Source organism: Oncorhynchus mykiss, chromosome 13 (genome assembly GCF_013265735.2).
Source record: "Oncorhynchus mykiss isolate Arlee chromosome 13, USDA_OmykA_1.1, whole genome shotgun sequence".
Classification (NCBI taxonomy): Eukaryota; Metazoa; Chordata; class Actinopteri; order Salmoniformes; family Salmonidae; genus Oncorhynchus; species Oncorhynchus mykiss.
This window is the reverse complement of record NC_048577.1, coordinates 66,815,870-66,839,963: the sequence shown is the minus strand read 5'-3', so window position 1 is coordinate 66,839,963 and position 24,094 is coordinate 66,815,870. Positions and strand designations below refer to the sequence as shown.

Genomic DNA, 24,094 nt, shown 5'->3' with positions numbered 1-24,094 from the left:
TACATAAGCATTTGGACTAGTCAGTCCTGATTGAAATGTATACATAATTAGTCATCATTGATAAAAATTCCCTTAAGCTTAACAAGCTCAAGCTTAACAAGCTAACATTTTAAATGTGTCTCTATTCTCCAACATTTTGGATTTGAGGTCAAATGTTTCATATGACGTGACAGTTTATAATGTCCCCTTTAATTTTAGGATATTTTAAGACATATGTGTTTCACTATTAAAAATTAAAACAATTTATGTTTCCAGTCTCCCCATTTGAAGAAGTCTTAAGTATTCTGAACAATTCACTCATAATGTATTAAAATAGTCAAAAATGTAGTTTTTTGTCGTAAACTCGTTGGTTGTGTTTTTGGTTGTGTTTTGCCCAATAATAAAATGGTGGATGATGAGTGGAGTACTTTTCTGTCTAAGAGAGTAGATAACATGTTTCTAAACAATAATGAATTAATACTGATGATGACATGATTAAGAAAAATTATGAAAGAATCATGAATAATAATGAGTGAGAAAGTTACAGAGGCTACAACAAAGCATGCTAACCTCTCACCATTACCATTAACAGAGGCTACAACAAAACATACTAACCTCTCACCATTACCAATAACAGAGGCTACAACAAAACATGCTAACCTCTCACCATTACCAATAAAAGAGGCTACAACAAAACATGCTAACCTCTCACAATTACCAATAACAGAGGCTACAACAAAACATGCTAACCTCTCACCATTACCAATAATAGAGGCTACAACAAAACATGCTAACCTCTCACCATTACCAATAACAGAGGCTACAACAAAACATGCTAACCTCTCACCATTACCAATAACAGAGGATACAACAAAACATACTAACCTCTCACCATCACCAATAACAGAGGCTACAACAAAACATGCTAACCTCTCACCATTACCAATAACAGAGGCTACAACAAAACATGCTAACCTCTCACCATTAACCTCAAATAAAAGGTGACATTCTGTACTGTCTCCTAACATGAAACATTATATCTCAAATCCAAAATGCTGGAGCAAAGCACCACATTTAAAACTGTAAGCTTCACTGTCCAAACACATATGGTGTGGACTATGTGTCTCTGGTAAACACATGTGGATCTGGTGAACAGTTATCACTTGTTGACCAACTACAGGAATACTGACCTCAGAGTCTCCAGTTTACAGTGGGGATTCCCCAGTCCAGCAGAGAGCAGCTCCACTCCTGAATCCTTCAGGTCATTGTTACTCAGATCCAGCTCTCTCAGGTGTGAGGGGTTTGACTTCAGAGCTGAGACCAGAGAAGCACAGCCTTCCTCTGTGACTAGACAGCCTGACAGCCTGCAAAGAGTCAAATCATATTAAAATCACACTGATATTCTTTGGTGGTGAAAATATATATTTGTTCAACATTTTCAGATATATCAGTGTCCTGAAGGCTGCAATATCTATTTATAAATGAATGTATCAGTATTAGAAATGACAAATTATTGATGTGATGCTTGTAGATAGAAACATGTATCGTACAAATATTTGAGTAGACTGACCAGACCAGTTTAAAAAGCAGTATCAGTCAGAAGACAGACAGTGAGGAATCAGATTTAGATTGTATTGAGTAAACAGTCCACACTATATATAATACTGACCTCAGAGTCTCCAGTTTACAGTGGGGATTCCCCAGTCCAGCAGAGAGCAGCTTCACTCCTGAATCCTTCAGATCGTTGCTACGCAGATCCAGCTCTCTCAGGTGTGAGGGGTTTGAACTGAGAACTGAGACCAACACTTCACAGGATGTGTCTGTGAGTTTACAGCCAGTGAGTCTGCCAACACAGAATAAATACAATGACAGACAGGTTATATTAAAATATTTTGCTTAGCTTTCCCTGCTTACACTGTTAGCAGTGCTCAAATAATATGTATATCGTGCATTCATGGTTCACTGCTACAACTCTTCTGATCAGTTTGTAATATAGTTAGAGAGTTTTCAGCTGATAGAAAGTTTATTCAGCCAATGAAATTACTGTTGTTCCTACATACAGTAAAGTTTGGTCTGAGGGATAGTCACATGGGTACTTACAGAGCCAGTCAGCCAATTAAATTACTGTTGTTCCTACATACAGTAATGTTTGGTCTGAGGGATAGTCACATGACTACTTACAGAGCCAGTCAGCCAATGAAAATAAGGTTGTTCCTACATACAGTAAAGTTTGGTCTGAGGGATAGTCACATGGGTACTTACAGAGCCAGTCAGCCAATGAAAATAAGGTTGTTCCTACATACAGTAAAATTTGGTCCGAGGGATAGTCACATGGGTACTTACAGAGCCAGTCAGCCAATGAAAATACTGCTGTAACTACAATTTATTTTGGTGCGATATTTACATGAATACTTACAGAGCTTTCCTGCAGCCTCTAATAGCTGGGAGCAGTCTCCTACGACCCTCCTCTGATGTCTTCCTTCAGGTCAAACACATCCAGAACCTCCTCTGATATCTGCAGCATGTAGGCCAGCGCTGAACACTGAGCAAGGGAGAGGTTTTTGGATCTGTTCTCTGACCTCAAGTACACTTGTATTTCCTTCTGTACTGACTCGTCTTTCATCTCTATCAGACAGTGGAAGAGATTGATCCACCTCTCAGGGGAGATGTTCTTCCTCTGCATCACCTTCAGGGATCGGATCGTTCTCTGGACGCTCTCTGGACTGCTTTCTGTCTGTGTCATCAGACCTCGTAGGAGTTTCTGATTGGCTGCCAGTGACATGCCATGAAGGAAGTGGACAAAAAGGTCCAGGTGTCCATTCTTACTCTCCAAGGCTTTATCCACAGCCCTCTTCAGCAGCTCATCCAAGGTTAGCTCTTCAGACGCACCTCTAGACTTTCTCTTGAGGAAGGGCTTCAGTGCATCCAGGTTCCTAGTTGTGTAACAATGGTACATGTAGACAGCTGAGAGAAACTCCTGAATGCTCAGATGAACAAAGCAGTACACCACTCTCTGAAATAACACAGACTCTTCTTTAAAGATTTGTGTGCACACTCCTGAGTACACTGAGGCTTCTTTGACATCAAGGCCAGCCTCTTTCAGGTCTTCTTCATAGAACATCAGATTACCCTTCTCCAGATTATCAAACGCCAGCTTCCCCAGCTTCAGAAGAATTTCCTTATCTGACTCCATGAGCTCCTCTTGATCCATCTCATGTAGGACCATGCCCCAGGAATACCTGACATGATGACTCCTTGCTGTCCCCAGTCCACCTGACTGTGCTGCTGCTCCAGTTTCAACTATTCTGCCTTATTATTATTCGACCATGCTGGTCATTTATGAACATTTGAACATCTTGGCCATGTTCTGTTATAATCTCCAACCAGCACAGCCAGAAGAGGACTGGCCACCCCACATAGCCTGGTTCCTCTCTAGGTTTCTTCCTAGGTTTTGGCCTTTCTAGGGAGTTTTTCCTAGCCACCGTGCTTCTACACCTGCATTGCTTGCTGTTTGGGGTTTTAGGCTGGGTTTCTGTACAGCACTTTGAGATATCAGCTGATGTACGAAGGGCTATATAAATACATTTGATTTGATTTGATTTGATTATACCAAGTTGTTTGAGTGAATTTAACAATAGGAGAGGGGGATATATATAATATAGCCTACTATATTTAATACGCCATAAACTATTGTTTTTTAACAGTTTCACTAATTCATTTTAATTAACTTAATAATTATGACACACCCCTCTCTATTGTCATTGGTAGAGTAATTATGACACACCCCTCACTATTGTCATTGGTTGCACTACTTGCACTGTTTGTCTACATAACCTGGTTCAAGTATTCATGACATCACCCTGAAGAAAACACAGTGATGCTGAAACGTTGGTAAAAACCCAATAAATTACTGGGAGTTTATATATGGAGTTTATATATGGAGTTTATATATGGAGTGTGGGACTCTATTTATTTTGATAGTTTATAGTTTATTCATCGTTAGTCAGCACCTCCACACAAAATATTGTTTATTGGTGTGTGCCAGCTTAATGTTATTTATTGTCCCAGACCACAACAACATCTCCGAGTTCTTTATTTGATTGGAATGTTCCGTCAGCAGGGAAATGAAGACCAGTTTGATCCAGTTTGATACATTGTTCCCATAATGGAGCCAAATTAGTAGAATGCTGGAGCTCATCTTTCAGCACCTCTATGACTTTATTAAACTTCTCTTCCTCTAGTCCCACTTTAAAGGGAGAATCTGGTCCGTCTGTCTTCATTTCAGTAGTTATTATTCTGAAACCTCTCCTGACGGTGATACCCACTTCCCCAGAGAATAGTTATGGTATTGGTACCCACTTACCCAGAGAATAGATATGGTATTGATAGCCACTTCTCCAGAGAATAGTTATGGTATTGATACCCACCTCCCCAGAGAATAGTTATGGTATTGATACCTACTTCCCCAGAGAATAGTTATGGTATTGATACCCACTTCCCCAGAGAATGGTTATGGTATTGATACCCACTTCCCCAGAGAATAGTTATGGTATTGATACCCACTTCCCCAGAGAATAGTTATGATATTGATACCCACTTCCCCAGATAATAGTTATGGTTTTTGTGCCTTTTAATTGGCAACGGCACTTAATACCTTGTATTAGAACCAAAACTATAGTGTCTGTTAATGTTTTACTGGAGAATATGGGAGACCTAATGTCTTCCAGTGTTACACCTCACATATCACTGTTGTTGATAACAACAGTTATTCACATTTGTCTTCCTATTTCCACAAATTGTCACAAATGTTATTTGGCACTTAATATGCTCTTATTATAGTAATTTCTTTGTTTCACCTTTTGAGATGGAAAACTGTTTTTTTATTTTAGTTACTAATTTGAATGTGTTCTTTATGACAGAATGTTAGAATGTGTTCTTTATGACAGAATGTTAGAATGTGTTCTTTATGACAGAATGTTAGAATGTGTTCTTTATGACAGAATGTTAGAATGTGTTCTTTATGACATAATGTTAGAATGTGTTCTTTATGACAGAATGTTAGAATGTGTTCTTTATGACAGAATGTTAGAATGTGTTCTTTATGACAGAATGTTAGAATGTGTTCTTTATGACAGAATGTTAGAATGTGTTCTTTATGACAGAATGTTAGAATGTGTTCTTTATGACAGAATGTTAGAATGTGTTCCTTATGACAGAATGTTAGAATGTGTTCTTTATGACAGAATGTTAGAATGTGTTCTTTATGACAGAATGTTAGAATGTGTTCTTTATGACAGAATGTTAGAATGTGTTCTTTATGACAGAATGTTAGAATGTGTTCTTTATGACAGAATGTTAGAATGTGTTCTTTATAACAGAATGTTAGAATGTGTTCTTTATGACAGAATGTTAGAATGTGTTCTTTATGACAGAATGTTAGAATGTGTTCTTTATGACAGAATGTTAGAATGTGTTCTTTATGACAGAATGTTAGAATGTGTTCTTTATGACAGAATGTTAGAATGTGTTCTTTATGACATAATGTTAGAATGTGTTCTTTATGACAGAATGTTAGAATGTGTTCTTTATGACAGAATGTTAGAATGTGTTCTTTATGACAGAATGTTAGAATGTGTTCTTTATGACAGAATGTTAGAATGTGTTCTTTATGACAGAAAGTTAGAATGTGTTCTTTATGACAGAATGTTAGAATGTGTTCCTTATGACAGAATGTTAGAATGTGTTCTTTATGACAGAATGTTAGAATGTGTTCTTTATGACAGAATGTTAGAATGTGTTCTTTATGACAGAATGTTAGAATGTGTTCTTTATGACAGAATGTTAGAATGTGTTCTTTATGACAGAATGTTAGAATGTGTTCTTTATGACAGAATGTTAGAATGTGTTCTTTATGACAGAATGTTAGAATGTGTTCTTTATGACAGAATGTTAGAATGTGTTCTTTATGACAGAATGTTAGAATGTGTTCTTTATGACAGAATGTTAGAATGTGTTCTTTATAACAGAATGTTAGAATGTGTTCTTTATGACAGAATGTTAGAATGTGTTCTTTATGACAGAATGTTAGAATGTGTTCTTTATGACATAATGTTAAAATGTGTTCTTTATGACAGAATGTTAGAATAGGTTGTTTATGACAGAATGTTAGAATGTGTTCTTTATGACAGAATGTTAGAATGTGTTCTTTATGACAGAATGTTAGAATGTGTTCTTTATGACAGAATGTTAGAATGTGTTCTTTATGACAGAATGTTAGAATGTGTTCTTTATAACAGAATGTTAGAATGTGTTCTTTATGACAGAATGTTAGAATGTGTTCTTTATGACAGAATGTTAGAATGTGTTCTTTATAACAGAATGTTAGAATGTGTTCTTTATGACATAATGTTAGAATGTGTTCTTTATGACAGAATGTTAGAATGTGTTCTTTATGACAGAATGTTAGAATGTGTTCTTTATGACAGAATGTTAGAATGTGTTCTTTATGACAGAATGTTAAAATGAGGGGATGTTTTAGTTATGAATATAAACTGGTAATAATCTAGTGGCCAATCTTCATTGTAAAAAGCCCAACATGTTTCTGATAAGATTTCAGTTTGACTTGGATGGATATTTGATGTGGTTGAAAAACTATCAGCTTTTATGATGCTGATAAAGAGGCACCTTAACAGACGGCCTCTAACTGAGCAGTGTAGTCTATAGGTTATACACTGAGTGGACTAGATATTACTCTAACTGAGCAGTGTAGTCTATAGGTTATACACTGAGTGGACTAGATATTACTCTAACTGAGCAGTGTAGTCTATAGGTTATACACTGAGTGGACTAGATATTACTCTAACTGAGAAGTGTAGCCTATAGGTTATACACTGAGTGGACTAGATATTACTCTAACTGAGCAGTGTAGCCTGTAGGTTATACACTGAGTGGACTAGAAATTAAGGACACATTCTTAACATTGAGTTCCGCAGGGATGATGACCCATGTTGACTCCAATGCTTCCCACAGTTGTCAAGTTGGCTGGATGTCCTTTGGGTGGTCGAACATGAGCGTGAAAAACCCAGCATTGTTGCAGTTCTTGACACAAACCAGTGCGCCTGGCACCTACTACCATACCCCATTCAAAGGCACTTAAAACTTTTGTCTTGCTCATTCACCCTCTGAATGACACACATACACAATCCATGTCTCAATTGTCTACAGGCTTAAAAATCCTAGGGGGCAGCATTTTCACTTTGGATGAATAGCGTGCCCAGAGTGAACTGCCTGCTACTCTGTCCCAGATGCTAATATATGCATCTTATTATTACTATTTGATATAAAACACTCTGAATGTTCTAAAACAGTTTGAATGATGTCTGTGAGTATAACAGAACCTATATTGCACGCAAACACCTGAGAAAAAATCCAAACAGGAAGTAAGAATTCTGAGGCTGGTCGATTTTCAACTCATCGCCTATTCAAATCCCAGTAAGATATGGATCTGTTTGCACTGCCTACACCTTCCACTAGATGTCAACAGTCTGTAGAACGTTGAATGAAGCCTCTACTGTGATGTGGGGCTGGATGGGAGGTGTTTGAGTCAGTGGTCTGGCAGAGAGCCAGTTCCTGGTCATGCGCATTCCACATGATATCGCCTTACTTCTGTAGACACAAAGGAATTCTCCGGTTGGAAAGTTATTGAATATTTATGATAACAACATCTTGAAGATTGATTCTCTACTTAGTTTGAGAAGTTTAGTCGACCAGTAATATAACTTTATGAAGTTTTCGCCTGGACCTGCGCAAGCGTTTGGACATGTGTAGCAAAAGTAGCTACTTGTACATAATTAATGGCCATTATCGAAAAAACAAACAATTTATTGTGGAACTAGGATTCCTGTGAGTGCATTATGATGAAGATCATCAAAGGTAAGGGAATATTTATGATGTAATTTCGTATTTCTGTTGACTCCAACATGGCGGAGAAATGTTGTTTATATCTGAGCGCCGTCTAAGATTGCATGGTTTGCTTTTTCCGTAAAGTTTTTTTGAAATCTGACACAGCGGTTGCATTAACTTGTTATGGCTGCAATCCCGATATCGGGATAAGTGTCATCAACAACCGCTGAATAGCATAGCGCTACGTACAATAAATATTACTATAAATATTTATATTAATGAAATCACAAGTGCAATATAGGAAAACACAGTTTAGCCTTTTGTTAATCCACCTGTCGTGTCAGACTTTGAAATTATGCTTTACAGCGAAGGCAATCCCAGCGTTTGTGTAAGTTTATCGATCGCACGATAAAACATTAAGTACACTTAGCATCAGGTAGATCGATCACGAAAATCAGAAAAGCAATCAAATTAATAATTTACCTTTGATGATCTTCGTATGTTTTCACTCACAAGACTCCCAGTTACACAACAAATGTTCCTTTTGTTCCATAAAGATTATTTTTAGATCCAAAAGACCTCCCTTTGTTTGTCGTGTTATGTTAAGAAATCCACAGGAAAGAGCGGTCACGACAACGCACACGAAAATTCCAAATAGGAGCTGGCCGTTTACAATGAGCACCTTTTCATCCAAGCTACTCAATACTGCCCCTGCAGCCATAAAAAGTTCACCTTTCTCCTCCCTTTCATCTACAATTGACAAATAAGGAATCATAGCTTTCACCTGGTCAGTTTGTCATGGAAAGAAAGGTGTCCTTAATGGTTTATACATCCATGGGTTTTGTTATGTAGCCTATTGTTTTATCTTTATTCAACCTGCCATCTACCCACCTGGGGGCTGAGGGTTATGAGAGAACCCCCACATCACTAGCTTCTCTTTATTCAACCTGCCATCTACCCACCTGGGGACTGAGGGTTATGAGAGAACCCCCACATCACTAGCTTCTCTTTAATCAACCTGCCATCTACCCACCTGGGGACTGAGGGTTATGAGAGAACCCCCACATCACTAGCTTCTCTATATTCAACCTGCCATCTACCCACCTGGGGACTGAGGGTTATGAGAGAACCCCCACATCACTAGCTTCTCTTTATTCAACCTGCCATCTACCCACCTGGGGACTGAGGGTTATGAGAGAACCCCCACATCACTAGCTTCTCTTTATTCAACCTGCCATCTACCCACCTGGGGACTGAGGGTTATGAGAGAACCCCCACATCACTAGCTTCTCTATATTCAACCTGCCATCTACCCACCTGGGGACTGAGGGTTATGAGATAACCCCCACATCATTAGTGTTGATAATGGGATATGAGGGTGAGCCGGTCAAGGATCGATTCAGACAAGGTGGTTTTGTTTGACAAGTGACAAACAAATTATGAGTAAAGATATCTGGTACAACGTATACGGGCCCATTTCATTCGGTTCTTAAGGAACCAGCAGAAAAGAAGCCCAGATAACAGTTTGCACATGTCTCATATACAGAACAGAAAGTAGGTTGATTCTAGAAGATCGGGTCTTCGGGTTGGTTCAGGCTGAGGTGTAGTCTTCTTGGATTGGCCCTGTTGGGCCGTCCGTCATCCCTCTGAGTCTTGTCGTGCCGTTCCTTGTCACACAATGTTCAGCTAAGAAGGAGATTAGGTGTGTGCGCTGTCCTCAGTCACACAATGTTCGGCTGAAAAAGGAGATTTGGTGTGTGCGCTGGTTTCTGCAAGTCAAGGCTGTCTCTTCCACCCAATGTGTGGGTGTATGTCTTATCTGTGTGTCCTCGGCAGTTAGTGTGTGTAATGTGTGTGTGCTGTGTGTGTGGGTGTGGGAGCTATCCTGTATGGGACCTAACATGTTTTACTGTGAAAATACGTTGTCTCAGTTATAGCAATGTAATAGTAGTAGGCTGGTCACCTGCATAAGAAATAGCACTTCCTTACAAATCCCTCTCTTCACGTCTCCCCAGAGACGTGACACAACCTAACTAGATCCAGACACAAAAAGAAAACTTTTCCCAGAAGGAAAAGTTTTGTGATTCCCTCTCTTCACATCTCCTAAGAGATGTGACATAAACTAGGCTAACAATTACAAAGTTTAAAATACCTTCATGTTCTCCATTCGATCCCACTATGTACTAGATTGGCTACCAGCCACCTAGGAACTTGCAACCCTCATGTCAAAAGAGAACAACAGCTCATTGAAAAACAGAACAAAAGAAAATGATGTGAAATTTAAGCCCCCCTTTTTGACACCCACCAGGGTGTCACTCATTATCCCTTATTTCAGCAGTCATAGCATTTCATGAAAAGAAAAACAAAACCTAGTAGGCACTCTCAACCTCATCCTCAAATTCGGGCAGGTCATTAGCAAGCAGAGGAAACATCTGGGAAAGGGGGGAAGGGTCAATAGCTCTAGAGATAACCCTAGTGGTAAGGGAACGGATACATGGAATGCAACAGCATCCACAGAGAACCAAAATGGCCGTGAACACCGAAATGGAGACCAAAATGGAGGAGACCAGGGTTTTATATTTACCAAAGGCACTCATCCAGGAGTCCCACATTGAGGTATCAATCCCAGAATGAGATTTCATTTTAACATTAAGAGTCCTCAAACCTTCCAGGGCTACGGTCAAGCTTCCATCACTAGCAGTGTTATTAGGGATAAAAGTACAGCATTGTTCCCCAAACATAGAACAGACACCTCCTTTCTCAGCTAGGAGCATGTCAACTGCGATACGATTCTGGAAGGCCATAAGGCTGGTTGCAGCCAGTTGACCATGGACGGCTTCAAAACCTTGCTGTGTCCAGTTGCCCAATTTCTGAACATTAAAATGGATATAGTTAATTCGATCTACATTTTTGTTGATGGTACACCACCAGCAAATAGAAGATTCAATCCCAGCAGAAATCTGGTTAGCAAGTTTATACTCATCCGGGACCCCTCTGGGAACTCCTATGGCGTCTATATACGTAGGGTCACCACCATCAGATCCAGCCATCCTCTTTTTCTTGGACGGGAAGGCATCCTTTTCAATTTGGGCCACCAACTCAGTCACACCTATTGGGTATACTGAAATGGGAAGAAGCAGAGAGACAAGAGCACAAAGACCAGTAGAATTTTTAGGGAAACGCCCAAACAGCCGCTTACCACCGCACCACCACCAGACATCTGCTCTGGCGACAACTGTAAGGGGAGAATTAGGAAAGTAAGTAGCATTACACCAGTGGGGTGGGACAGTACCTAAATCTGGAGGTCCTCGGGTCATGTTCACACATGTGAAATTCCCTTCAGCAACATCTGAGGAGAAAATCGGTGCCTGTCTGCCCTTGACTAGTGGATAAACCTTGTCCCAGGAAGAACAGTTCTGGGGTGGGTTATTAAATCTCATAACAGGGAAAACACAATTGTCAGGTAAGGCTGCAGGCACAATGCGAAGGAGAGGCCTAGCTCCCATACATACCACACAGTCAGTACGGGCCGCCTTTCCAGCTTCTTCAGTCAGTAGTAACCAATTATTGGAGAAACCTGAGACTCCTGACGTCATAAGGATGGAATCATCTACTGTAGGCGGATTCAATCCGGACGAGATGATAATAGGCCCCAATCTAGGATCCGAAGTGGATACCACCTGTCGCTTAGAAAGAACAGCTTGAGGGGTGGTTATGTTAGTAAAACAAATCTTAAGATGCCAATAGACTCTCTGCTCTTCCCATGGTGCCAATAAGAAGGGGGTACAGCCGATACCACCTTCCCTGTGTTTGATTACCAATTTCAAACCAGTTGTAACTTTAGTTAACGTCAACCTGCTCCGCCACAGGAGTGCCATCTGATGCACTGTCCAGCTAGACCAGTCAGGACCAGTCTCTGCCACTAAATTCTTCCACGTCCATTTATTATACCCCCCCGCTGTCATGTACCACACTGATCTAGACCAACTGATTGCATGAGTACCATAACCGCCACCTGGGCTTCCAATAACACCCCAGGTAAGTATAACAGTGGTAGTAGCGTTAGGCGGGATACACAGAGTAGCTGACCTAATCAATTCTGCAGTACACTCAAAGTCATTATTCTGAACTTGACGTTTAGGCAGAACATGCGTATCCGAGAATATTGAAGCATTGGTGATGTTTAGCTGGGTAGTCTGTTCCTGGTCAGTCATTATACGCTGGGCTGCCCATATCATTACTCCCAATGTCAAAACAACATTGACTATAATTAGGACAAACAATGGGCCAGAACAACCCAGTCTTTCCCATGGTCTCCTAGCCCTTCTAGCCCATGGTGCTACTCTAGTGTCCCTATCATCTGAGGATGGGAGTCTCCTCCACATGATCAGACGGGAGGGATGTCAGAATTTGAATTCGAATTGGATGTGAGTAAATCACTTCTTACTTCAGCCAGAGTTCTGGCAGGGGTTGGGGCTGGTGTACAATGTGTCAGGTGGTGCCAAGGTGCGCCTGATTTACCTTTGACCTGGACTGAGTGTGAAGTAACCTCCTTCACTTCGTACGGTCCAGTCCACCTGGGATCAGCCCACTTTCTCTTGTGGACCTTGATCCTTACCCAGTCCCCAACTTTTACCCTTGGTTGTTCCGGGACGTCAGTCAGCTCCCTCTCTGCGACACGGTGTATCTGTTTGGAGAGAGCTGCAGACAATTCCGTCAATTTCTTCACATAGTCAGACATCCCTATTTGGTGCACATCAAGAGGGGGCATATGACCTCCCTCTCTTGGTGGCCCTGGCATTACTCTACCTGTCATTATTTCATGGGGTGAAAGATGTGTCCCTGCACCTGGTGAGGACCTCATGGCCATCAGTGCCAGGGGCAGGGCTTCCACCCAGGTCAATTTGGTCCCTGCACACACTTTAGCTATCTTAGCTTTCAGATTTTGATTACAGCGTTCCACAAGGCCCTGCGACTGCGGCTTATACACTGAGCCAAACTTGTGTGTAATGCCAAACCTCTCCTCCACCTGTCTAAGGTGCTGATTTGAGAAGTGGGACCCATTGTCGGACCTGATTTGTCGAGGAACCCCATACCTAGGTATAAGTTCCGTTTGTAGCCACTTAATGACTGACTTCGCATCCTCCTTTGCTGTAGGAATGGCCTCTACCCACTTAGAGAATCTGTCTACCATTACTAGCAAATATCTCTTTCCTCCCTTCACCTGATCCGCTCCCATGTCTGTAAAATCTATGCTGATGTCTTGGAAACAGGCATTGGGTACCGGATAGTGACCCATTGGTGTTTGGTAAGGTTTCTTTGGATTGTGACTTCCACAGATGGCACAACTGTCACAGAACAAATCTGTCATTTCTTTCATGTATGGATGCCACCATACGTAGGAGACTCTCTGTAGAGTCTTCAGTTTCCCTTCGTGTGTTGGTCCATGTGCTTCTCTGATTAGTTCAGGACAGAGGTTTGCAGGGGCCACTAGTCTGCCATCATGGCATCGCCACAGTTCATCAGGACCTTTCGTCGCTCCCCTCTGTCCCCACACTGAGTGTTCATATGGTCCGGCTGCTTGTTGTAGTTCTTTGATGTGTTGGTTAGTCAATTCAGTCCTAGGTGGACTGATTTGGAGAACCATTTGTCTGGGAGTGTATCCTCCTGCTTTCTTAGCTGCCTGGTCTGCAGCATCATTTCCCTTGCTGATCTTGGAGTTCAATATCTGATGGCCCTTGCATTTCATTATGGCCACTTTTTCAGGAAGTGATACAGCAGCAATCAGACGCTCCATCTGGGTCTTGTGCTTGATTGGTAGATTTCCAGTAGTGGTAAAGTTTCGTCTGACCCATTGTGGTCCATCGATGTGTACTGCTCCATGAGCATACGCTGAGTCAGTGTATATGTTGACCTTTTTCCCTTTGGCCAGTGTTAATGCTTGGGTGAGTCCAATTATCTCTGCCAATTGGGCTGATGCGGGCTGAGGTATTATACCTGATTCCAGGGTGGTGTGAGCTCCATCCACAGTCTGTTGTACTACTGCGTATGCTGCTATGTTGCCTTCTTCTCCTCTGTAACAACACCCGTCAGTGTACAGCCATAGGTCTGCAGTCAATATGGGTTCATTTTCCAGGTCTGGTCTGAGTTCTTGAGCAGCTCTTTCTGCGCAGACGTGGGTCATTCCTTCTTCCGCATTAAGGGCATCAGCCATGTTCTTGTCTGTGTTGACAAACGTGATGTGTGACTGTGTACATTTGTTCTGAATTTTGTTTTTTCTCTCTGCACTGAAGGTGAATTCCTTCGCCATCAAGTACGCTGCAACACCATGGTGGGTGTGGATCTCCATTTTGTGGCACATTACGAGGTGAGCAGTTTTTTCAATGGCTTTAGCAACAGCTGCAACGTATCTTGAGCATGTGGTTTGCCCCATTTCAATGTGATCCAATTTTGAGGAGTTGTACATCAGGACTCTTCTCTCCCCCTCATGTTTCTGGAAAAGAACGGATGACGTGAATCCTTCCTTTTCAGAAACATCCAAATGGAAATTCTTGCCATAGTCAGGTGCAGTGAGAGCTGCAGCCACAGCCAAGTCTGTTTTCAACTGGCCAAATGCAGCAGAGGCCTCAGGTGACCAGATAAGAGGAGCATGAAGGTTTCTTGAGCCTGCATGTCTGACTATTTCCCTCAGTGGTTCAGTCCTGGCAGTGTAGTCAGGAATGTGTGTACGGCTGTACCCCGTCAAACCCAAAAACGAGAGCATACCAGCGACTGTGGTTGGTCTGGGATGGTGAAGAATGGAGCTTCTGTGTGAAGTAGAGAGTCCAGCTCCGTCTCCTGAGATTTCTCTACCCAAAAAGAGTACTGTCCTTCTGCACATCTGGACTTTTGATTTCTTGACCTTGTACCCTTTGCTAGCCAAAAAGTCCAGCAGGACTTTGGTGATTTCTAAGCACAGGTCCGAAGTGGGGGCTCCCAGGAGGAGATCGTCAACGTATTGGATGAGTACCGTGCCTTCCGGAAGGGTGAGTTCTCCCAAGTGTTTTTTCAGGATGTAATTGAAAATTCCGGGGGAACAACGGTAGCCCTGGGGAAGCACAGAATACGTGTACTGCTGGTTTTCGTAAGTGAATGCAAACAGAGGCTGAGACCCCTCATCCAGAGGAACGCCAAAGAAAGCATTAGCAAGGTCCACGACAGTGAAATATTGGTGTTTCGGCGACAGATTGCTCAGGGTGATGTGTGGATCAGGAACAGGTAGGTCAACCCCCAAAGTAGCTTCATTGATAGCTCTGAAGTCTTGTACCATCCTGTAGGTTTCACCATCTGCCTTCAGAACAGGCAGAATTGGGGTGTTCCATGGAGATTGAGTTCGGTAAATGCAGTTAGCTCCCAATAGCCCCTCAATAGTGGGGCGAATCCCCTCGACCTGCTCAGGCTTGAGACGATATTGGGGTCTGTAGATTGGAGGTTGAGACGGATCCAACAGGGTGATGGCAACTGGGGTAACTTGTAGTTTGCCCACATCGAAAGGTGAGGTACTCCAGATAGATTTGTCAATGGAATCCAGCAGTGCTGTAGACGACAGGTGATCTGAATAGGGTTTACCATGGTGCCTGGGTAGGGCAAGACGCTCAGGCTTACAGGTTTCTTCCGTGTCTACCATTGTTAGTCTCCACATGTCTTCAGTAGTAGCTTTCATCAACCCTGGTGTGGAGGTAGGTACCCATTGGAGTTTCGATGCTCGACGTATCATAGGACCCAGGCTTCTGGCTTCATGTCCATTCCCCACTGCCAGTGTCACATGGGGTGATGAGTCAGGCCCCAACAGATACCAGGGCTTCAGATGAGAAGGTAAAATCACAGGGGCAGCTACCCCCTCTGGTCCACAAACAATTGAGACACACCTAATGGTTGGGGTTTGGTGCATCAGGTTTTCATCCCAATCATCAGTGTAAGGTGTATTTTCATCCTCAGTTACATTGAGAGTACAGTGTAACTCAGCTTGGGGAGTCTTGTAAGGATGTAGAGTATAGATAAGCTTTCTCCACAAGTTAAACTGGAACTGTATCTCCGGGGTGGAGGGTCCATTTTCCAGGCATTTTAGCCAATAGATTTCCTGGGTCAGAGACAGTGGGGGAGTCGGTAAAATGGGAAGCATTAACACTCTTCCCGTTGGCGTAGGTCTGACTGACACTTCAACTCCGTTTTCGGTGAGACAGATGTAACACCCCATTTTACAGAGTAGGTCTCTCCCCAACAGATTAATGGGACAATTAGGACAGTATAGAAATTGGTGCCTCAGCTTTGAAGGTCCCCACTGGAAAAGGAGAGGTTCAGTTTTGTGTTGTGTTTCCGGTCTTCCCGACACCCCCACCACCTGTATGGAATCAGTAGACAAAGGCTGAGGAGATCTGATCGCAGAATATGTACATCCGGTGTCCACAAGAAATTGATGAGTGACACCTCCTACTTCACACGTGACAGTAGGCTCCGTATATACAGAAAAATGTTGGACCTCCGCCTCGTCAGGTGGTGGTGGGCACCTTCATTCCCATGGAGGGTATGCTTCAGACATTCCCTGGAATGGTACTGGAGGTGCTGGTTGTCCTGGGTGGTTGTACACAGGTTGTGGATAGGCGGGTCCTGGTGGTGGTGGTGGTGGTGGTCCCGTCATTCGAGGTGCACCCCTTCCCCTAGGGCCGTATCCTCTTCCTCTGTTCATTATGAACTGCTGTTGTTGAGGCGTCAATGGGTACGGGCAGTATTTGGCAAAATGTCCAATTTGGTGACAATTGTGACATTGGCCAGTAGGTCTCAATCCCCACTGCGGATTTGATTGGGGGCTGTAGTATGTTGTAGTAGGTCCTCTGGGTGTGAAGCCTTGGGCAGGATAAGCCTGAGGTGGGTAAGATATTGGGGGAGCAGCGTAGGCTACAGAGGTTGGTGTGCTAACTGGAGCTGCCCCCGCCATCATTTGTTTCACGGTAGCTTCCACCACTTGTGGAATGATTTGGTCCTCAGCCAACATCTGCTTCTTTGGCTGTGCTGCCTTTTGGGCCTCTTTAAGCTGTATCTTCAGCAGTTGTACCTGTAGAGCTTTCACCTCTGTGTCCGTAGCTCCTGTATCCTTGCAGTGCTGGGTGATATGGTGGTGCACATGGGAGTTGAATTGGGTTAGTGGCATGGCACATAGCCCGACTGTGTTTCGCAATTTAGTCTTTACAGTTCCCGGTGTCCCATTCACCACCATTTCTTTCCACATAGCCATGGAGGTTTCTGAGTGGTCGAACGGTTCTCCATGCACTGACCTCCATGTTGTCTTAGCCCTATCCAGATATTCGGCTGCCTGTTCTCCTGCATGCATGGTGAAAGATGATAGTGCAGCAAAATTCTTCTCGGTGGGGTAGGCTCTTCTGAGTTCTGCCCATAGTTGAGTGCGATACTTCTCTGGTGGAGTGGCACCTGGGTGGGTCCCCAGACCAGCGGTATTTATCAATACATTCATGGTGGTGTGATCGGTTGCTCTTGCCAACAACGCTTTCATGTCTCCGAGTGCCAGCCGGAATCCTGATGTGAGGGTCTGTAACTGTAGTAGCCAAGCTGATGCTCCTCCGTGGAGACTAGGAAGTTGTTCCATTATGGCGGTGAGGTCTTGCATTTTCCATGGTACATATTCTTCGGTTTTTTTGTTCTCACTCAGTCTCAGAGGCATTTGTAGTTCTTGTTCTCTTCTTAGTTGATTTTTGTCTTGTATGCGTTTAGACCTCTTAGGTGCCGGTCTCGGCGGTATCTGTCCATGCAGGTCTTCAACATCTCCCAAGTAATACCCATTCAGTTGCCATGGTCCACCCTTTCCGGTTTCATGTCTGTGTTCCGCATTAAGTTGTAGGGCAGCTTGCCATACTTCATCAGTTGTCACTCTTTCTAGCTCATCTTCGTCCTCTTCCTCAGGCTCGTTGTGTGAATAGGTATATTCACGTTGGACATCCACTTCAGGACAGGAATGCTCATGCTCCCCACTGTAGACAGTAGTTCCCCTGGTTCTTTCGTTCAGGTGGGATCTGGCTGACCCAACACTTCGAGATGCAGGGGATCTGATGGAGTCTGGTAGCTCCCTGAACTGAATGGAAGGCTTTGACTGAAAGGAGTGAGACGTGAGTGTCTGATAACTTGATGGCTGCAGTAGGCTGGTGTTCATTAAGGGTTCTTGGGAAAATTTGAGTGACTTACATGAGTCACGGCTCCTTTCTCCCACAGTTACCTGTCCTTCTCCACATTCTTGTAGGCTTCGACCCCCATGGGGTGTGGACACCAATCCGCCTTCTAGAGAGCAGGGGGTGGAGGGTTGTCCTACCTCCTCACAGTCTATATAGCCTCCAGTCAAATGCATTGACACCTGTCCCTGTAGCAGGCCTTCCTCGATGTGGAGAACTGGTGCCTGGATGGAGGGGGCTGAGGGAGCTTGGGTTGTCAATGAATATGGTGGTGGTTGAGTGACCTCTTCTGGTAGCTTCGGGTATAAACGTGGCACAGGAGTGGGGGAGACTGCTGCAGGGGCCAATTTGACTTCGTCACTCCCCTGTGTCGCCTCCATTGATGACTCCGCCTCCGCCCCAGCCACTACCCCCATCACTTCCGGTTTTTTGTTCAGTTGTGCTCTACGGGTCTCCTCGATAGCCCAAGTGCCTATTCTCAATTCAGCTTCTGCTTTCTCTCTCTGTTTAGTCCCTTCCTTCTTGAATACATGCAATTTGTTCTGTTCTATCTCCCTGTCTTTAGCTTCCTGTAATGCTTCACGCAACTCGCCTTCCATTGTGCTAAGCTGGACCCTATTTGGCGTTCCCCCTACTAAATAACCTGCCTGTGTCCACTTCAACTTCAACCCTTCCCAAACCTTCTTTATTGACTTCCACTGTTCCTTTCCTCCTGACCTATCTTGCATACGTTGATCTAGAAAATCATTGAATTTTAATTTTGGAGGTTGCGGAGTCGCCATTTTAGTTTAATAATATTTACGTGTTTTTTGGAAATATTTTGTACACTCTCTGGATATACTTAGCCCGTCACTGGCTCGTGCCAGTGATGTATTCTTAGGAGACACTATTACTCGTACTCTGTCTTAACTCAGAGCCTCTCCGTCATATATCCAGAATTTTCGGCAATAATGTTTTAATGATTAAACACGAGCCCCCAATTCAGGAAATGATCTTCAACATAAACTATGTTTTAACAATTTGGATAATATATATATATTTTTTTTTTTTTGAATTTAGGAAATACTTTTTCCACAATAATTTTAAATATTGGTAATGATATCAGGGACTTGTGAAACGCCGTTTACATTTAGTCTATAGTCAACACACAAATATTCTTACATGGACATAGTCTTAAACAAAATTGATCAATTAGAACATCTTATTCTATGACATCACACATTAGTACATTTATCACATTAATTCTGGCCACAACACAAAGCGGACTTTTCAGTCCAACATACATTAATCTATTGTAGACACCTCACCGGACACAGCCGGCTATTGGATTTTAACCTCACCGGACACAGCCTGGCTATTGGTTATCACTACGCCTAATTGGAGTTTCTATATACTACTTTTGCAGACGCCCGACCTGTCACTAACCGGACTATCGGTAGCAACTCTGGTCACGTCCTTTTTCAGACGCCCGACCGGTCACCAGCCGGACAATCGGTAGCAACTCTGGTCACGTCTATGTTCAATTATAGATCACCTTACCGGACTCAAGCCGGACCGGTCACTAGCCGGACTATCAGTAGCACTCTATATTGACTATTTTATCCCTTACCGGTGTCTGCCACCGGACCGTTCGCAAGCCGGACTATCAGAATATTCTACGTTGTAAGTTAATTTAGGTCTACTTCTACTTATCCCTTACCGGTGTCTGCCACCGGACCGTTCTCAAGCCGGATTATCGGAATATTCTAATTACTACTTATCCCTTACCGGTGTCTGCCACCGGACCGTTCTCAAGCCGGACTATCGGGATATTCTAATTACCACATATGTTTACTTCACTGTCAATTTCAAGTCCATTATTTATGTAAAATTTACACAAAAATTCTTACCCACACTCGGTACTACTGATCGTAATTTGGTATGACTATTCGACAATATGCAAAGTTTGATAAAACAGGTTTTGCTTACCTTATTTTGTGGTCGACCAGAGATCAGTTTCCCGAGTTGAGCAGAATTGTTGTCCACCCCCGAATGGTTTTCACCTGTCCTCCGGGAACCGTCCTTTCACCAACTCGCCCCCTCACACCCACATCAACCACTCTGGACTGGGTCGTTAGTAAACCATCTCTCTGCTACCAAGATTCTGTTTATAATGGGATATGTAGGAGGGTGAGCCGGTCAAGGATCGATTCAGACAAGGTGGTCTATTGTATGACAAGTGACAGTTTAATTATGAGTAAAGATATCTGGTACAACGTATACGGGCCCATTTCATTCGGTTCTTAAGGAACCAGCAGAAAAGAAGCCCAGATAACAGTTTGCACATGTCTCATATACAGAACAGAAAGTAGGTTGATTCTAGAAGATCGGGTCTTCGGGTTGGTTCAGGCTGAGGTGTAGTCTTCTTGGATTGGCCCTGTTGGGCCGTCCGTCATCCCTCTGAGTCTTGTCGTGCCGTTCCTTGTCACACAATGTTCAGCTAAGAAGGAGATTAGGTGTGTGAGCTGTCCTCAGTCACACAATGTTCGGCTGAAAAAGGAGATTTGGTGTGTGCGCTGGTTTCTGCAAGTCAAGGCTGTCTCTTCCTCCCAATGTGTGGGTGTATGTCTTATCTGTGTGTCCTCGGCAGTTAGTGTGTGTAATGTGTGTGTGCTGTGTGTGTGGGTGTGGGAGCTATCCTGTATGGGACCTAACATGTTTTACTGTGAAAATACGTTGTCTCAGTTATAGCAATGTAATAGTAGTAGGCTGGTCACCTGCATAAGAAATAGCACTTCCTTACACTAGCTTCTCTTTATTCAACCTGCCATCTACCCACCTGGGGACTGAGGGTTATGAGAGAACCCCCACATCACTAGCTTGCATGTTCTGCAGCCTTGTAAATATAAGGAGGGGATGACTGGGAGGCAGGTTGGCATTTATTGTCATGAATCTTGCCCTGGAGGCAGTTCTGTAAAGTGGTCACTAACTGGCACAGGCACAAAGTAATACAATCCGATTTTTTATCCTATCCTCAACCCTAACCACACTGCTAATCCTTCCCTTAAATGAAGTCCAACAAATACAATTATTTTCCACAGATGTTTACGATATAGCCTATTTTGACTTTGTTTCTGGCATATGTAGAGGAAATCTCGTCCCTCATGACAAACATCAACCTGCCTCCAGGTCAAGATTCATGACAAACATCAACCTGCCTCCAGGTCAAGATTCATACGACTGGCAGAGGCAATGAAGAATCGATAACCAAACTGTTTTCACAAGTAACATGCTTTTTCTTGTTTCAAGTATGTTTAATTATGAAAAGTACAACATATCCTTGTACTCTTGTACAACTTTGGAGGATATATATATAATTGTACAATTTGTTATTCAACATAAGACACACAACAAATTATCACATTGGTATTTTAACAGTGTTATTGTAAGAATTTAAATGTTTAAACAGAAGATCCATCTAAAACAGTATAAAACAAGATGATAAACAGAGGATCCATCTAAAACAGTATAAAACAAGATGATAAACAGAGGATCCATCTAAAACAGTATAAAACAAGATGTGTGTCAGGATATTATTTACAGGGACACTGAGGAGTCATCATAAACCCTAAACCCTGGATAGAGGGGCTCAGTGAATGTGGAGGTGAATGTGATCAGGAGGGTCAGTGTGTCAGAGGAGGCTCTATAGAAGGACAGCGTGCTGGCCAGTCCAGATACACTCCTACTCTGTGGGAGCTGGAGGAGGGGACGTCAATGGTAGTCCGATTATTATTGTGCCAGGCAGTGTAACGGTTGTCAGAGCAGAACAGACTCCAGGAATTGCCATTGTGTCCAAGACAACAGTCCTCACCCATTCCTCTCCTGTTGATTCCTTTATATGTCACTCCTATATCATGCCTTCTCCCACTCCACTCTACCTCCCAGTAACAGCGCCCAGTCAGACCCTCTCTACACAGCACCTGTTCCCAGACCTCAAATCTCTCTGGGTGATCAGGATACGGCTGCTCCTCTCTCCTACATGTCACCTTTCTGCTCTCCTCAGACAGAGAGAGGCGTCTGTTTACTGTGTTTGGGTCCAGTGTGAGATAACAGACATCTGACGGATGAAACCAAACACAATATTAGAAATCATCATCATTCACATTAGAATGTTAACTCACTTTTCACTAATGAATTTAATGTAGATGTTTCTAGGTATCAAAAGGAGAAGTTAAGGTAACTTGAGACTTGTTGAATGATCATATGTTATACTGTATGGTAATATAAAACACACTCATTCCCATTAATTACACACACACCTGTGTGCATCATGAACAAAAACACACATTTCTTAAGAAACGCGCCACACACACACACACACACACACACACACACACACACACACACACACACACACACATTGTCAAAGCAACTCTTTGTAAACTTTGGTGTCCCTGATTTCTGCTTCTGTAGAACAACAGCTGATATTTAATATGACCAAGTCAGTAATGATGGTGGTCTTTGACTTTGACTTAACTTGAATTAAGACTTATTCTTAGTCATATTCTTCACAGCAGTCAACACTCACATTTTCTAAGCCCAGGTTTCATTCTGTTCTCCCCACCATGTTCCACACTGTAGCGGTAAGCAGAAGAACAGACAGTCATTGAGGGATATACCTGAAAACACACACACACATACTGGACACACAGACATACTGGACACACACACACAGTGTTTGTGTCCAGTGTGTGTGCCTAGTGTGTCCAGAGTGTGTGTCCTGTGTGTGTTTGTGTGTCCTGTGTGTGTGCCCAGTGTGTGTGTGTGTGTGTGTGTGTGTGTGTGTGTCCAGTGTGTGTATGAGTCTAGTGAGTTTCACACTGGACACACAGGGCACACACACAGGACACACACACAGTCAGCATATAACTTTGTCCAAGTGGTGGTAAGAATGTCTTAACTAGCCTGATAAGTCAAACATGTCTGATATGAACATTGATATAAACCCTCTACATACTTGAGTTTCTCCAGTCTGCAGTGTGGATCCTCCAGTCCAGCAGAGAGCAGTCTGACTCCTGAGTCTCCTGGGTGATTGTAGCTCAGGTCCAGCTCTCTCAGGTGTGAGGGGTTTGACCTCAGAGCTGAGACCAGAGAAGCACAGCCTTCCTCTGTGACTAGACAGCCTGACAGCCTGACAGCCAGTGGTGAAAATAGTGGCAGAATATTTTTTCAACATATTCAGATACATCAGTGTCCTGAAACCTGCCATATATTTTCATACATTAATGTATCATTATTAGAAATGACAAAATGAACAAAGTATTGCCTGCAGAGAGAAAAATGTATAGTACAAATATATGAGTAGACTGACCAGACCAGTTTAAAAAGCAGTATCAGTCAAAAGACAGACAGTAAGGTATCAGATTTAGATTGTATTGAGTATACAGTCCACACCATATCTATTTTGACAGTGAAGTGAAGCTAACATTTTGGATTTCATATAAAATGTTTCATATGAGGTGACAGTTGTCATGACGTCATGCCCCTCTCCCTGCCTCCCCCTGCCTCCTTCAACTAGGCTGCTGTGGTCAGAGAGAGGTCGTAAATTCCTGAGAAGACCCTGCTCATGATGATAACAGAGAGTTGCAGTGGTGTAAAGAGGGGAGGAAAATGCAAATAGTCTGGGTAGTGTCATGACGTTGCCCTCTTTGTGTACAGCGAGCACCATCCCCCGCTCTCTGCTTCTACAACCAGACTGCTGTGGTCAGAGGTCATAAATTCCTGAGAAGACCTCATGGACACACAGAAATAGAGAGTAGTTTTTCATGGAGACAAAGGAAATCCTTCCACCTCACAGAACTTGAGGTACGAACAAATTTCATGTTCCGGAGACACACACACACAAACACACACACACACGCTGGACAAACACACACACACACACACACTGGACACAGCTGATGTCACCCAGCCCATCAATGTTCCGGAGAAAGTGTAAAAGGTGAAGAATCCAGCTA

General features: G+C 43.0%; 1 protein-coding gene, 1 long non-coding RNA gene and 1 pseudogene across 3 annotated transcripts in view; all 3 read right to left on the bottom strand.

The window, feature by feature from the left end:
- LOC118938461 overlaps positions 1–24,094 on the bottom strand; it is a 942,996-nt pseudogene that overhangs the window by 901,377 nt on the left and 17,525 nt on the right.
- The window catches only part of LOC118938463 (NLR family CARD domain-containing protein 3-like), a 62,082-nt gene that overhangs the window by 28,260 nt on the left and 9,728 nt on the right, over positions 1–24,094 (bottom strand). The window lies entirely within an intron of this gene.
- On the bottom strand, positions 12,419–14,026 carry LOC110512404. Its single transcript, XR_002471880.2, has 2 exons — positions 12,799–14,026; positions 12,419–12,729 (listed from the first exon to the last, which is right to left on the bottom strand). It is a non-coding gene; the product is annotated as an uncharacterized LOC110512404 (long non-coding RNA).